Source organism: Monodon monoceros, unplaced genomic scaffold (assembly GCF_005190385.1).
Source record: "Monodon monoceros isolate NGI ecotype Baffin Bay Population unplaced genomic scaffold, NGI_Narwhal_1 Super_Scaffold_20, whole genome shotgun sequence".
Lineage (NCBI taxonomy): Eukaryota > Metazoa > Chordata > Mammalia > Artiodactyla > Monodontidae > Monodon > Monodon monoceros.
In genome coordinates this window covers 62305675-62322698 of record NW_021703777.1, presented here as the reverse complement: position 1 = coordinate 62322698, position 17024 = coordinate 62305675, and the positions used below count along the sequence as shown (strand labels likewise).

At 40.4% G+C, this 17024-nt stretch overlaps 1 long non-coding RNA gene across 1 annotated transcript in view; it reads right to left on the bottom strand.

Moving 5' to 3' along the window:
- Nucleotides 1-13714, bottom strand: part of LOC114902237 — a 68936-nt gene extending 55222 nt beyond the window's left edge. The window contains exons 1-2 of the long non-coding RNA XR_003795424.1: nt 13493-13714; nt 5935-6009 (exon numbers count right to left, since the gene is read on the bottom strand). This is a non-coding gene — a long non-coding RNA (uncharacterized LOC114902237). The remainder of the gene's footprint in view (nt 1-5934; nt 6010-13492) is intronic.
- Nucleotides 13715-17024: the final 3310 nt, after the last annotated feature.

Genomic DNA, 17024 nt, shown 5'->3' with positions numbered 1-17024 from the left:
AGGTCTGAAAACAAAGATATGTTCATAACCCCTACCTCACACCATATACAAAGATTAACTCAAAAAGTGGATCAATGATGTAAATATAAGATCCAAAAATATTAAACCAGAAAATATAGGGGTAAACCTTCATGACCTTGGATTTGGTAATAGATTCTTAGATATAACACACAAGCAGCAATAGAAAAAATAAACTGGACTTCATCCAAACTTAAAACTTTTTGCATCAAAGGACATTATCAAAGAAAATGAAAAGAAAACCAACATATAGAATGGGAGAAAATATTTGCAAGTCACATATTTGACAAGGATTTAATACCCAGAATATATAAAGAACTCCCAACTCGGTAACTAAAAGACAAACAGGCCAATTTTAAAATGGGCAGTGGACTTGAATAGGTGTTTCTCCAAAGAAGATATACAAACGGCCATGAAATGATACATGAAAAGATGCTTAACCACCTTGGGAAATGCAGATCAAACACAGAATGAGATACCACTTCACACCTACTAGCACAGCAGTAATAATAATAGCAGTAGTAATAGTAGAAAATAACAAGTATTGATGAGGATGTGGAGAAATTGGAACCCTTGGGCATTGTTGGTGGGAATGCAATTGGTGCAGCTACTGTGGAAAACAATATGGCAATTACTCAAAAAGCTACAGAATTATCATACGACCCAGCAATTCCACTCTTAGGTAACCCCTTCCTTGACACCTAATTCCTGGCAACCACTAATTGTTTTCTCTCCCTACAGTTTTACCATCCACAGTATCATATAAATAGAATCAGACAATGCATTACTTTTTGTGTCTGGCTTAGCAAAATGCATTTAAGATCATCCGTGTCTTGTATGAATCAACAGTTTGTTCCTTTTTATTGTTCAGTTGTATTTCATTGTATGGCTATATCAGTTTGTTTATCCATTCACCTGTTGAAGGATATTTATAAGGATGATCCTTAAATTTCCCTTTTCATTACTAAATAATTAAAATTCCATTTAATTCCTAAATGGGTATAGTTTTGTGTTAATATTTTATTTTAATTTTTTGAAATTTGGTGTTTATGATGTACAGACTTAATTTAGTATTTAAAAAAACACTTGACTAACTAAAAGGCCTCATTTTCTGACCTGCTAGGTAAGTTTTCTGCAAAGGCAATTTGATTAAAAATTTTGAAATTTTAGGGTGCTTAAAACCTTAAGTATCAACTTCTACATGTTATGACCATATCTTTTAAATTTTTTATGACATTTTAACCATTTTTAAGTGTGCATTTCAATGGCATTAATTACATTCACGCTGTTGTGCAACCATCACCACTGTTTCCAAATCTTTTCCATCACCCCATAGAGAAACTCTGTAACTATTAAGTAATGACTCTCCATAAGCCCTCACCCCAGCCCCTGGCAAGCACTGTTGTACTCTCTGCTTCTGAGTTTGACTACTCTAGATACCTCATGTCAGTGGAATCATGTAGTATTTGTCATTCTGTGACTGGCTTATTTCACTTAACATAATGTCCTCAAGGTCATCCATACGATTATGTGTATCAGAACTGTCATTCCTTTTGAAGGCTAAATAACTTTCCACTAGACAGATACACTACAACTTATTTATCCACTCATTTGTCGATGGGCATTTAGATTATTTCCACATCTTGGCTATTGTAAATAATGCTACAATGAACCCAGGAGTGTTGATATCTCTTTGAGGTCTTGATTTTAATTCTTTTGGAAAAATATCAGAAGTGAGACTGTTTGATCATAGAGTAGTTCTATTTTTAATTTTTTGAGGAACCTCCATACTGTTTTCTACAGTGGTTACACCATTTTACATTCCCACCAACAGTATACAAGGATTCTAATTTTTCCACATCCTTGCCAACACTTGTTGTCTTTTGAATTTTTGATAATAGCCATCCTAACAGGTGTGAGGTGATAGCTTATTGTGGTTTAATTTGCATTTTCCTGACCTTAAGCATCTTTTCATTTGCCTGTTGGTTTTTTGTATGTCTTCTTTGGAGAAATGTCTATTGAGTTCCTTTGCCCATTTTTTAATCTGGTTATTTGTTTTTTTGCTATTGTGCTGTTGCAGTTTCTTACATATTTTGGATATTAAGCCCTTATCAGATAAATGGTTTGCAAATATTATCTCTCATTCCATTGGTTGCCTTTCTATTTTGTTGATTATTTCCTTTGATGTGCAGAAGACTCTTAGTTAGATGTAGTCCCACTTGTTTATGTTTTTTTTTTTTTTTGGCCGCACTGCACCACATGTGGCTCTTAGTTCCCCAATCAGGGATAACCCGTGCCCCCTGCAATGGAAGCGCGGAGTCCTAACCACTGGGCTGCCGGGGAAGTTCCAAGTCCCACTTGTCTATTTTTGCTTTTGTTGCCTGAGCTTCTGTCATATCAATGAAATAATTGATAAGATCACTGTCACAATGGATGTCCCCTTCACAATAGCATCAAAAAGAAAATATTTAGGAATAAAGTTAACTAGGGAGGTAAAAGATCTGTACACTAAAAACTATAAAACATTGATGAAAGGAATTAAAGAAGACACAAACAAATGGAAAGACATCTCATGTTCATGGACTGGAAGACTTAATATTGGTTAAATGTCCATACTACACAATCTACAGATTCAATCAATCCCTATCAACTTCCAACAGCTTTTTTTTTCAGAAATAGAAAAAACATTCTAAAATTCATATGGAACCACAAAGGACAGCGAATTGCCAAAACGATCTTGAGAAGGAAGAACAAAGCTGGAAATATCACACTTCTTGATTTCAAAATATATTACAAAGTTACAGTAATTAAAACAGTATGGTACTGGCATAAAGACAGATATAGATCAATTGAACAAAATAGAGAGCCCAGAAATGAATCCACACATGTACGGTCAACTGATCTTCAACAAGGGTGCCAAGAATGCACAATGGGGAGAGGACAGTCTCTCCAACAAATGGTACTGTACAACAGATAATGACAGTCAGGTCTGTATCTGTGGGAGAAACACGTTTCAAACGAGCAAAGGAGGAATGCTAGAATAAATCCTATGGTAACAGGCTGAAGTTAGAGACATCCATTTGAACTAATGTTTATTTTAATATATATACAGATGGATATATACAGAAATGAATATAGATAAATGGGTTAATATACTACAAACACTTGCCAGCTCTATGCACTAAGAGGGCCTAGAAGTAATGACTCTCCAGTTGTAACAAGAACAACTAGTGGACAGGTTTTGGTTTCTAAATACCATTCTCCAATAAAAGGAACTATACTTCTTAAAGAATGGCTGGTTCTTAGGCCAGGGCACAGAAAATACAAGATAAGCCTGGAGAATCTTACAGTGCCAGAAAGTAAGTTGGTGATAATAATTATTATTATAAATGAAATAAAAATAAAATAAATAAAAGACATGGGTCTGTCAAATGGACACATGAGCCACCCTTAAGAGGTCCTGATACCCAGAGGTGGAATAATTTAAGCAATATAATAAACGATGATAATAAAGAATTATAACCCAAAGAATAAAATAAATATCCATATGGCAATAAATATCTATGAGACCATCTGATATAAATATACAAGTGAATGAATGAATGAATAAATGAAAAGAGGCAATTCTTCCTTTCAGAAGAATTATAAATGCAAAAAGAATGAGGAAAACCGAGCATCACCACTAGAGTACCAAAGTAATAATTGCTGCAGGGAAGATCCACTGATGAATGCTAAAATTAGTGAGAGAAACAGGTTATCCACATTGCCTCCAAGTATCTCCCATAAAATATTAATAACTGTGGAGGTTTAACATATGCCTACAATTTCTTAAATATTCCTCCATCCAGAAGATGGACCTTAATTCCCCTGGACTGGGCTGGACTTAGTAACTCACTTCCAAAGGACAGAATATGGAAAGGGGAAATGGTAACTTTCCATGGAGAATCCTGGCAGATATTACCTTAGCCAACTAATCAAGGATAACATCGCCAGTAATAAGACATTAATGTCATGCACCCAAAATCTATAACTTCAGTCTGATCATGAGAAAAAAAAAAGTAAACCCAAACTGAAGGACATTCTACAAAACATCTAACCAGTACACCTCAAAACTGTCAATGTAATGAAAGACAAGGAAAAAAATGAGGAACTATCACAGATTGAAGGAGAGTAAGGACACATGAAAACTAAAAGCACTGTGGTCTCCTGACTTGAATCCTGGAACAGAAAAAAAGACAGTGGAAGCACTGGGGAAATCTAAATAGTCTGTAGTTTAATTTACAGTATTTGTTGAACCAATCTTAATTTCTTAGTTTTGGTCATTGTTCCATGGCTACGTGAGATGTTAACATCTGGGGAGACTGGGCAGAGAGTATACCAGAATTATCTGTACTATCTCTGCAATTCTTCTGTAAGCCTAAAATTATCAACATAAAAAGTTTAAAAATTTTTTAGCTTCAGCTAAACACAGTAATTTGAAATAAATGGGTCTCAATCCCAGGTAACTGAAGCCCAAAATAAAAGCAAATCAGCTGTATCCAGTTATTACTATTCACCCATGCAATCTGAATGTCCAAGTTTTCCAACTAAAATCTCTCATAGAATGCCTATGATTCATAAAGAGTAAATATCTATGTTTACACCTTCAGGAACACAATTCTGTATTTAAATCAGATTCTGTAAGAAAGATAAATTGAACTTAAATCATGTTTGTTTATACTCCTTTTTCCAAATTGTAAATTCACTGCTAAGTCGAGGACTGTCTGTAACCAGACAAGAATTTCAGCTCGTTATTACAAGAACTTACATGGCTATGATACCAGTGTTGGAATCTCCTGGACTAAAATGATATAGGTGGATTCAAGACAATGTCATAGGCACAGAAAACAGTGACTTTTAGAAACGTCTGATGCCAAAGATGATGAATACTTGTAATATAGCACTTTATTTTTTAGGATACTCTGAAATGCTTTATACCTTAAAATGTTTAAAATCAATATCTCTTTTTACTTTAGAGCTGGTTTACAAAACATCCTTTAGAGGCTAAAAAACAACAAATGTAAATCCAATTTACCTAAGTATATTAAAATTTTAATAGAAGTAGAGAAGGTCCACCTAATATCTTAGGAACAGAAATTCACAGCTACATAATGGATTGCTTTGAAGTTTGTTCAAAGATTAGTAAATTAAAGTTACAGAAAACATTTTAATAGGCTTAAATAAATTTATTTATATTCAAAATCAATGATTTATCTTAAACATATACCTCAAACATAACACACAGTAGGAACTCAATGATCAGTATTTCTTTAATTGATATACAAAATAAATGAAAGACTGCTTCACTAGACCAAAAGAAAATATAAATATTACAACCATCTTTATTTAATCCCATTTTGTTTTCTAAAACCGTAAAATTGGGCTTCCCTGGTGGCGCAGTGGTTGAGAATCTGCCTGCTAATGCAGGGGACACGGGTTCGAGCCCTGGTCTGGGAAGATCCCACATGCCGCGGAGCAACTAGGCCCGTGAGCCACAGCTACTGAGCCTGCGCGTCTGGAGCCTGTGCTCCGCAACAAGAGAGGCCGCGATAGTGAGAGGCCCGCGCACCGCGATGAAGAGTGGCCCCCACTTGCCACAACTAGAGAAAGCCCTCGCACAGAAACGAAGATCCAACACAACAAAAATAAATTAATTAATTAATAAACTCCTACCCCCAACATCTTCTTTAAAAATAAATAAATAAATAAAACCGTAAAATTAAGGCAAGGATTAGGAGAGTATAAGTGTAAGAAAAATAATTTGGCATGATGTTTTCATAGTGTTAACCTGTATTCGCTTAAAATTATAGAAGAAAAGCACTATTAATAACATTGGAATAATCATTATCAGAAAAAAAACTTTTTAAATTTCTTTACCTTTCTGAGATTTTCTTGGCTTCTTTGCTTAGGCTGAATGAACAACAATGTTTTCAGCTTTCCAAATTCTTTGCTCTGTAAAACAAAGTGTATTTACATTAAATGCATCCCACTTGTCCCCAAGGATACAACTTCTTCTAAAAATCTGGAAAGCATTTATAGCCTGGGTAACATAGAGTGTTATATTTATGTAATAGTGACTTCTAACTTTGCAGGAAAACTTTGTTGAAATAACTTTAAGAAACAGATTTACTTAAAACAACTAAAGCACCAAGCATGGAATTCACTGGTCATATTATAGATAGACAAGTTTGATTCTAACTAACAGGACCATTATAGCAAGTTGAGAGTTGTTTGCTTGTTACAAGTCACCCCATGAATGTAACTTACTCTCATGTCAGCTCAGTTGAATAGAGATCACATTCACCAAACAGACTCCATGAACCTACACCAAAGTATCAAGAGTAACTTTCCTTTTTATCTAGGGAATTCAGTTTCAAAACAGTGTTACTGACTGAGGGCTACACTCTAAGGTGAAACACAACTCAGTTTAGTTAAGTTTATTTATCCCAATACAGCATCTTGCCTTAACTTTTTATTCCAGGTCTTAGGCATCAACATGAAAAAGCATGACCTCCAGCCAAATCTTGATATCTATTTACTCTTCATATCGCATAGGCAATGATGAGAAACTGAATATAGATCTAAGATACTCCTAGACATATTCTGATAGCTTGTTTGTTCTTATTAATAGTAATAATAACAATTTATCGAGCATTTATTATGTATCAGGCACTGTTTCAAGTACTTTACGTCCATTAACTCATAAAAGCAGTTTATATTTTTTGACTTCCTATATAAGGAAGAAACCCTCTGGCTGTTTAACATGACCTGTCAATGACACAGGGAATATGCTGACTTAATTCTTCTGGTTTGTAGTAGCTATTTTTAAAATGGAATGAATGACAACACTACTACAGTCTACCCAAGCAATATAGCAGAGATGATGCAACACATAATCCTTAAATCAAGGAACTGTGCTTCACTACATCTCCTGCCTACGCTGGAAACTACACTGCACAGTGTGACGCACTTCCATCTTGGCTGGCACTGTTCTAACGGGATCTAGTAATATTATTCATCTGTGCTCATGAAAAGTGAATTTTTACCCATAATGTACTCATACAAATGCCAGCAACAAGAAGAAATTACTGATAGGATTAACATATAACAATTTAATTGTGCCAAATTAAAAAAAGAAAACAGAGGCAAGTGAGTTGTTTCATTTGATGTCAATATATTCACCAAATATATATAAGAATTTAACTCTATTAAGCATAATAAACTGTAATTTGGGGAATTAACTTTAACTCTGTGATAGATAGAATACATATAAGTTCAAATTACTTTTAATACTGAATATATTAAAATTTAAAACTGGCCTACAAAACACATATCATTATGAAAAGAGCTAATACATTCACATGCATATAAAGAATGGAGGGAAATACACCAGAATGTCATAATTGATGATCTGTCCCCCTGGGTATAGAATTTTTAGTCATTTTTATTTTCTTCTTAATCTTTTTAAAACCCAAATTTCCTACACTTAACCTGTATTACTTTTATTTCAAGTTTTAAAAAATAGCTCAATTTTTTTCTGATTATGAAAATAATTTATTTACATTTAAAACTGAAAATCTATTGAAATCCTACCAACCATAGTTATATTTTGATGCATTCTAGAGCTCTGTGTCTCTGTTTCTGTGTGTGTATATGAATATATATTCACATATATACATATCTACACACTAAAGAAACATAATTTTATAAAAATAAAATTATACTATTCTGTTTTTTTGGCTTGATTTTTTTTCTTCAGTGACATACTATTTACTTCTTTCCACATGTACACAGTTACTTTTAATAGCTGCATTGTACTCCATTATATAATTTATCAATTACCCCTCAGAACCCAGTTTAGACATCACTTAAGAAGCAAAGCGAGAGAGAGGCATGGACATATATACACTACCAAACATAAGGTAGATAGCTAGTGGGAAGCAGCTGCATAGCACAGGGAGATCAGCTCGGTGCTTTGTGACCGCCTGGAGGGGTGGGATAGGGAGGGTGGGAGGGAGGGAGACGCAAGAGGGAAGAGATATAGGAACATATGTATATGTATAACTGATTCACTTTGTTATAAAGCAGAAACTAACACACCATTGTAAAGCAATTATACCCCAATAAAGATGTTAAAAATAATAATAAATTATAAGGCGCTTCCAAAAAACAAAAAATTAGTAGGAATGACAAAATTAACGTTAGTTGGCCAAAACTATAAACTGGTAAAGTCTTTCCAGAAAACAAGCATAAGAGGGCTTCCCTGGTGGCGCAATGGTTAAGAATCCGCATGCCAATGCAGGGGACACGGGTTTGATCCCTGGTCTGGGAAGATCCCACATGCCGTGGAGCAGCTAAGCCTTAGTGTCACAACTACTGAGCCTGTGCTCTAGAGCCCACGAGCCGCAACTGCTGAGCCCACACGCCGCAACTACTGGAGCCCACACGCCGCAACTACTGAAGCCCACGCGCCTAGAGCCCATGCTCCGCAACAAGAGAAGCCACTGCAATGAGAAGCCTGCTCACCGCAATGAAGAATAGCTCCCGCTTGCTGCAACTAGAGAAAGCCCACATGCAGCAATGAAGATAAAAATAAAACAGAGCCAAAATACAGCCAAAAATAAAAATAAATTTTTTTAAAAAAGAAGCTTTCACTTCCTCCCAAGTCTGGGTTCAGCTCCCCTCAGATGCATTTCAACCACAATCTATCTCTCAACACTGCACTCAATGAATGTCTAGCTGACTGTCTTCTTTCCTAAACCATAAGGGACCGTCTATGTCTGATTAAATGTTGTAGCCCCATACCTACTATAGTGCCCAATAAATAGCTGTTGAAATATAAGTTGCTTCCTTTTTTAAAATAAAAATACAATAATAGAATCAACATTCCTGCACACACAAATTTGTGCACTTATCCAATTATTCCCATGGCATAAATTTCTAAAACTGGAGTTGCAGAGACAGAGGTATGCACATTTTGAATTATAATAAATATTGCCAAATTGCCCTCCAAAATCCTTGTAGAAATTTACATTCCCACCATCAATGGATAAAAGTGTCTATTTTTTTGTATCTTTTAAATACTGAGTATTGTCACTCTTTTTAAAACCTTCAGAGTGATATCATTATCATTTGTCACTTTCACAATTAGAAAAAAAATTAAGACATTACAGGTTTTGCTATTCTTAAAACTAGATAGCTATTAATTAGGATGCAGTTAAAAAATACTAACCAAGTTATATTTAGGATAATTGCTCATGCTGAATAAAAGTTCATTAGCCAAATGATTCTTTATGTTCAAGTAAAACAGTGCCCATCCTTTTGCTCAACTCTTTTCAAGGTACCTGAAGGAGAGACGATATAAATATACAGAAAATGTATATGATAAGTACTTACTTGATAGAGAAAACGTGCAGGAAAACCAGCTAACGTGGAGATGAACTGACTGGAGTAGAACATACATAGAACATCCTTAATGTGCAAGTTAGGACGCGGGGAAAAACTCTAAGGTATGGATTCAAAAAACAAGATGAAATTGGGAACTTACTGTGGAGGTGTATATGTTGCTCTGACAAATGAAGCTGAAAGATGTTGTCTTGCTGTTCTAGAATTGCATTCCCAAAAGCTTATTGTCACTGTCCACAAGAATGCTTACCAGTACCCCAAACTCAGTGTGTCCAAAAGAAAACTCATATTCTTCCTCTCTTCCCCGCAGAACACTTAGTTAATTTTGGATCCAGGCCATGATGTTATATCTAGACTTGTGCAATACGTAAACATGGCTCATACAAACTGAGATGTGCTGTAAGTATTCACTGGACTTCAAAGACTTAGTATAAAACAGGATGTAAAATATCTCATTATAATTTTTATATAGATTACTTGTTGAAATGATCATATTTTGGAAATACTGAGTTGAAAATATATTATTAAAAAATAATTTCACCTGTTTTTCCCCTCCCCTTTTTTTAAAAATGTGGCCACTGGAAATTTAAAGTTACATGTGTGGCTCACATTATTATATTTCTATTGGACAGCAATGACCTACACCACTGAGATCTAGACCACTGAGATCAAGGGCTAGATTATGAAGCCAACTATCCATTGTTGTGCTCTAAGAATTCCAGAAAGGAGCAAAGAAGTGAGAGGAGGAAGGAGCTAGCTGTGAACTGGGTTTGGCTGGAATTTTGTGGAGTCAAAGAAGGGGATTTCCAGGCATGGGAGAAAGGACCATAAAGCAAAGATGAGAAAACTAGGTTCTAAATGCCAGATTTTCTAGACCTATGGCTCTAGAAACTATGGCTCTTATCTCTCTGCTCCTTCTGCCAGAGCCTTCAGTAGTGCCTCAGAACACTCTAATCACGTCTGAGCTGGACTACGAGGTAGCAAGCTTGAGCCAAAGGGTTAAAATGGGAAAGTATGTCTCCTGTATCCAGGAGCTGCCAATAAGAGAACCAAGAGGACAATGAACTGGAAGGGCAGAAATCAGCTGGCCAACTCCCCCCGCCTCCCATGCCCTGCCACCCAGGAGATTCTTTTTCCAGTGTCAGCCTGGGAGTTCTGAGTCTGGGTGGAGAGTTTTGTTTGTATGTTTTTATTTTGGTTGTGCATTTCAAAGATGGCATCACTCCCTCACAGAGCCTCCTTTAACCTATAACAAAACCCCAGGCTGTCCCAATCCCAAAGTTTGCCTGAACCTCATAAGAATTTGCCACATGCTACGGAATCTGTGCCTTGGATGTCAAAGCTGTCATCAGCGTCCAGCTTTGTATCCATCTCCTTTCCAATAAGCAGATGGCAGCCTGGCCCCAGTTACTTCAACTTCACTCATGTTCTTACCCCATGGAAATCCCTGCATGCCTTGTGCTCAGGCATGCCCAACTACTGAACACCTGAAGCTCAGGACCTTTTTCAACCTTATGTTACTAAAACAAAAAGCAGTGGTTGCCTGGAGCCAGAAAGGGGCTGAAGAAACTTTGGGGAGTGATGCATATTTTCACTATTTTGATTGTGGTGATGGTTTATCAGTATACACATATATTATCAAAATATGCACCTTCATTATATCAATTATACCTCCATAAAGCTGTTAAAAACAGTATTAACATGTTTCCTTCTCATAATCAGTTTCATCAATCAAGAAATTAATGAATAAATACTTATCTATCACCTACTCTGGCTATCTCCATCCCTGGTAGAAATAGTGTTTTCTTGGCCAAACAGCATCTAATAGAAGCCATTCTAGTATTTCCTTTACTTAAATAAAGTAGTATTTTAGCAGCATAGCTTCCTTAATGTATTTCATTGCATTAACCAGAGGAAAAACTCATCTGAAATATGTTCGAAACTAGTGGGTTGTCTTTCCACAGAATTATCTCTAGGGAATTAAAAATAAAACTCTGAAAACTTCACAATCCAGTACAGGCATACCTCATTTTATTGTGCATCACAGACACTGCATTTTGTTTTGCTTTTATAGATTGAAGGCTTGTGGCAACCCTGCATTGAGCAAGTCTATCAGCAAAAAGATCACGACTTACTGAAGGCTCAGATGATGGTTAGCATTTTTAGCAATAAAGCACTTTTAAATTAAGATATGTATATTTTTTAGATATAATGTTATTGCACACTTAATAGACAACAGTGTAGTGTAAACATAACTCTTACATGCACTGGGAAACAAAAAAAAATCATGTGAATCACTTCACTGTGATATTTGATTTATTGCAGTGGTCTGGAACCAAACCTGAGGTATGCCTGTGGAGCACAGTAGCTGTCCTACGTTGGGTTTCACAGAAGCCTGAGATGGGGATTCTTGTGCTAGTGATCTGAGGTTCTCAGGTGAAAGCTATAAGGAAATGGGGCATGCAAGACAGGGAAAGGGAAGAAGCAAAGCAAAGATGTGGGTGCCGCTGCAGTCCACCCCAGCCTGATCCCACAAGCAACTGTGGAGCAGGAATGACACTGCCAACCAGTTCCCCCTGGAGCAGGAAGGAGCCCTCCTAGCAATCATCCTTTAGCTACAGACCACACCTGAAAGCCTTGGGGTGTAACCACCTGTGCATGTCCTGGAAAGGCAGCTTCCATCAGCGAGGGCAGTTCTTGAGAGAAGGTACAACTGTGAGCTGTTGGCAGCCTATACTCATAGCAGCTGGAGAATGAGGGCACCTACCCACCTGAAAAACCCAGTGTTTCCGTTTCCTCGTCTGTAAAATGGGACTAACGACATCAGCTACTTCATACGCTTAGAATCACACATAGCACATGCTCAATAAATATGTTATTGCTGCTGTTGTGTCTTCAGAGATGTCCACAGTGGGCGTCTCACTGCCCAGGTATAATCCAAACGCCCTACACAGCTGCACACCCAGGAGAGATTTTTGCCCCAACATTACTTAATTAAAGGCAATCTAAAGATTTCACATTTAGGTGACTCCCTAGATAAACATATCCATTTTATCTGACATTTTCCCCAAGTTCAAAATCAAGCAAGGATAACCTTTTCTGTTTCTCTTTAAAGAGTGGGAATGGTGCTATCTCAATATCAGCTGCTTTTTTAAAAATAATTTATGTCTATATTCATTTATTTTTGGCTGCATTGGGTCTTCACTGCTGGGCGCATGCGGGCTTTCTCTAGTTGTGGTGAGCGGGGGCTACTCTTCGTTGCGGTGCGCAGGCTTCTCATTGCAGTGGCTTCTCTTGTTGCGGAGCATGGGCTCGAGGCACATGGGCTTCAGTAGTTGTGGCACATGGGCTCAGTAGTTGTGGCTCACAGTCTCTAGAGAGCAGGCTCAGTAGTTGTGGTGCACGGGCTTGGTTGCTCCGCGGCACATGGGATCTTCCCAGACCTGGGCTCCAACCCGTGTCCCCTGCATTGGCAGGCGGATTCTTAACCACTGCGCCACCAGGGAAGCCCCACATCAGCTGCTTTTCACTTCTGTGGGAGATCCTCAGTAAATGGTCTTCATTTAGAGTGTGATAGGAAAACCAAAACCAAAACCAAAACCCCTCTCTCACCTATGCTGCGTGACCCCAATCATGAAACCAGTCTTCCTCAAGCAACAGAGTTCCCACAGGTACACCCCATACTTGGAGCAACACTGAAAGTCCCAGGGGCTAATTCTCTGGTTCTTGCATTCTCCAGAAGCAAATACATAGAAAATTTACTCTTCCCCTGGTTCTCTCTCCTAGTTTTGGAAACCAAATTGACATCTCTTACTCACAGCTGACTAAAGAAAGTGGGATGGGTCAGTGGCGACTAGACTCGGTTCCCAGGAGAGGGAAGGAATGCCCGCGAATTCGAGGAAGGGGCGGGCCTCGCTGAGGTGGCTGGCTCGCCTCGGCTCCGCGGCTTTTGGGAATGAGCACACCAAGGGAAGCCCTCGCGGGAGAGGCGGACCTGGCCGCTGCGGACAGGCCCCTGGGCGGCTGTTACCTTTTCTTGCACTGGGTCAATCCGCAGACGTGCGCCAGGATCCGGGCCGCCCGCAGGAGCCTTCCCCTAGCCCCCGACGGGCGCGGTCGGGAGGAGTCGGCGGGGCTCGGAAGCCCGGCCATGGCCGCGGGAGAGCCTTGGGCCTCCCCTTCCCCTGGACACCGTGGGCTCCGCTCCCTACCGGGAGGCGGCGAGGGCGAAGGGCGAGGGGCGAGGGGCGGGGTCCGGGGAGGACACGCAAACCTTCCGCTGCGGCAGGAACAGAAACGGGTGCGTGGAGGTGGGGAAAAGTGAACTTTTATTTTTATATTGAAACTAATGAGGCTAAGCTGTGGAAGTAAGTGTAACATACGCATGCGTTCTTAGAATAATACATGACTTTAAAATAAATTCAGCGAAGGGGAGGGAGACCCTCGGGGTAGCGATCTGCAGGGAGGCGCCCTCGAGGGCAAGGTTGAGAAATGCTGTCACCTACCCGGATACTTCTTTCTGCAAACGAGTTCTTGCCTCTTGTTGCACGCCCTGAGCCCGGATCCAGGAGGCGCCCTGTCCCGCGCTGGGCGTGGAGCTTCCCCGCGGCGAGCCCCTCTGCGAAGAGGACCGCAAATCCACCTCCTGACCCTGCGGTCAAACTCGTTTACTGAAACATCGTGAGACCTGCTGCATCTGGGCCTTCTTGGCAAAAACTGTAAGGACGGGCTTTAAACAACCACGAGCAGAACTTGAGGGAACTTGGGCAGTGAAAGCCAAGAGACTGGCTGTAGTGTAGATGGTACTGACGGCTTAAAGGGCCCTAGGAGGTCTTTTACTAGGCCGATTTATGTGATTGCCCGTTTGGGTGGGGCAACTTAACAGCAGAATAGCCCCGTTTGCTTTAAGTTTCCTGGGAAACGAAGTTAAATACACTTTGGTTGTTTTCAAGTACTTACAATTTCGTCAAACACCTGCAATTTCGTCAGACACCTGCCATGTAACAGGTTCCTTCCATTACAAAGGCCTCAAAACGGAATTATGCCAGTAATATATGGAATCTCTCTACAGCAATGTTCTGTTGGGAGAAAATACAAATGTAGAAGAAGATTGCCTTTTTATGTTTTCTTGGAGAGAAAAAATAACTTTACATTGTCTTTTCAGAGACCCTCAAGAGTGGAGGGTCCTAGGAGAGAAACAGTGCATTGGAATTAACCTACAATTCTCCTGCTGTGTCTTTCTTCTGTGTTTCTCCTTTGCTACTCACACAAAACACTTCACCTCTGGACACCAAGTATATGGAGGTTTTTCCCACACCAAGCAATTCCCTACCTCACCAGCTGAGTACCCTACAATTTAACTCAAATCTAACACTATCTACCTGGAGACAATGTCAGATCCCAGAAGTTAAGGGCTCAGTCCTACAAGACTGCTCCCACCCTACCTCAGATACAAATCCCAAGTAGCAGGTCCCCAGGTTACCCACAACTTCGATCTGATTTCCCACCACCACTTCCCCTTTGATTCGATTATTTGCTAGAATAGCTTACAGAACTCAGGGAAAAACTTACTGATGTCTACCAGTTTGTTAAAGGATAAGTAAGGGATACAGATGAACAGCCAGATGAAAACATACATAGTCTGAGAGGGTGCCGCCGCAGAAACCTCCATCCCCGTGGAGCTGGGGTACATCACCCCTCCAAAGGTGAATGTATTCATTGGGCTGGAAGCTCTCCAAAGGGTACCACTGGGATTACGGAGGCTTCCTCATGTAGGCACGATCAATTATTAACTCCATTTCCATCCCTTCTGCCCTCTCTGGAGAAATGGGGAGCAGGCCTGAAAATTTCAAGCTTCTAAGTATGGCGTGGTCTTTCTGGTGACCAGACCCCATCTAGCAGCCCACTCAGAGTCGATGCAATAGAACAAAAGATGCTTCTAGTGCCCTTGCCACTTGAGAATTTACAAAGGTTTGGGGAGCACTGTGTCAGGAACCAGGGACATAGACCAATATAGACCATAGACCAATATATATATTTTCTATTATCTCACACACAGACTCTAGACTGTACCATATTTGATGCATCTGATACACTAAATATTACATTGCATTTACTGAGGAATTTCTACTATGCTTTATCATTTCCAATAGTGAAGAATTAAATATTTAATTTGTAGTTTTATGTTGCCTCAGATCAGTTGCTGAACATGTTAGAAACAATGTTTTATCTGTCAGAAGTCTATTTCAATAAACTTTTTCACCTACTTCATTTTGTCCCTGATAGAAGTATAATTTTTTATTCTCTTTTGCCATAACAGTAGTATGAACTGTTTAAAATGTACGATGTTAAGTGTACATGAAATACATAGCTCTTAAAAGTGCTTTATATTTTTATTAACTTTCAAGAAGAGATTTCATTGTTAGAATGTGGGGATGACGGTCTGTTGAGAGCTTCCGGGAAGATGGCGGAAGAGTAAGACGCGGAGATCACCTTCCTCCCCACAGATACACCAGAAATACATCTACACGTGGAACAACTCCTACAGAACACCTACTGAACGCTGGCAGAAGACCTCAGACCTCCCAAAAGGCACGAAACTCCCCACGTACCTGGGTAGGGCAAAAGAAAAAAAGAAAACTGAGACAAAAGTATAGGGACGGGACCTGCACCACTGGGAGGGAGCCGTTTCCACACACTAGGAAGCCCCTTCGCGGGTGGAGACTGCGGGTGGCGGATGGGGAAAGCTTCGGAGCCGTGGAGGAGAGCACAGCAACAGGGGTGCGGAGAGAAAAGCGGGGAGATTCCCGCGCAGAGGATCGGTGCCGACCAGCACTCACCAGTCCGAGAGGCCTGTCTGCTCACCCGCCAGGGTGGGCGGGCCTGGGAGCTGAGACTCGGGCTTCGGTCGGAGCGCCGGAAGAGGACTCGAGTTGGCGGCGTAAACACAGCCTTCAGGGGTTAGTGCGCCACGGCTAGCCGGGAGGGAGGCCAGGGAAAAGTCTGGATCTGCCGAAGAGGCAAGAGACTTTTTCTTCCCTCTTTCTTTCCTGGTGCGTGAGGAGAGGGGATTAAGAGCGCCGCTTAAAGGAGCTCCAGAGACGGACGCGAGCCGCGGCTAAAAGCGCAGACCCCAGAGACGGGCATGAGACGCTAAGGCTGCTGCTGCTGCCACCAAGAAGCCTGTGTGTGAGTACAGGTTACTATCCACACCCCCCTTCCGGGGAGCCTGTGCAGCCTGCCACTGCCAGGGTCCCGGGATCCGGGGACAACTACCCCAGGGGGAACGCATGGCGCGCCTCAGGCTGGTGCAACGTCACGCTGGCCTCTGCCGCCGCAGGCCCGCCCCGCACTCCGTGCCCCTCCCTCTCCCCTGGCCTGAGTGAGCCAGAGCCTCCGAATCAGCGGCTCCTTTAACCCCTTCCTGTCTGAGCGAAGAACAGACGCCCTCCGGCGACCTACACGCAGAGGCGGGGCCAAATCCAAAGCTGAGCCCCTGGGAGCTGTGAGAACAAAGAAGAGAAAGGGAGATCTCTCCCAGCAGCCTCAGAAGCAGCGGTTTA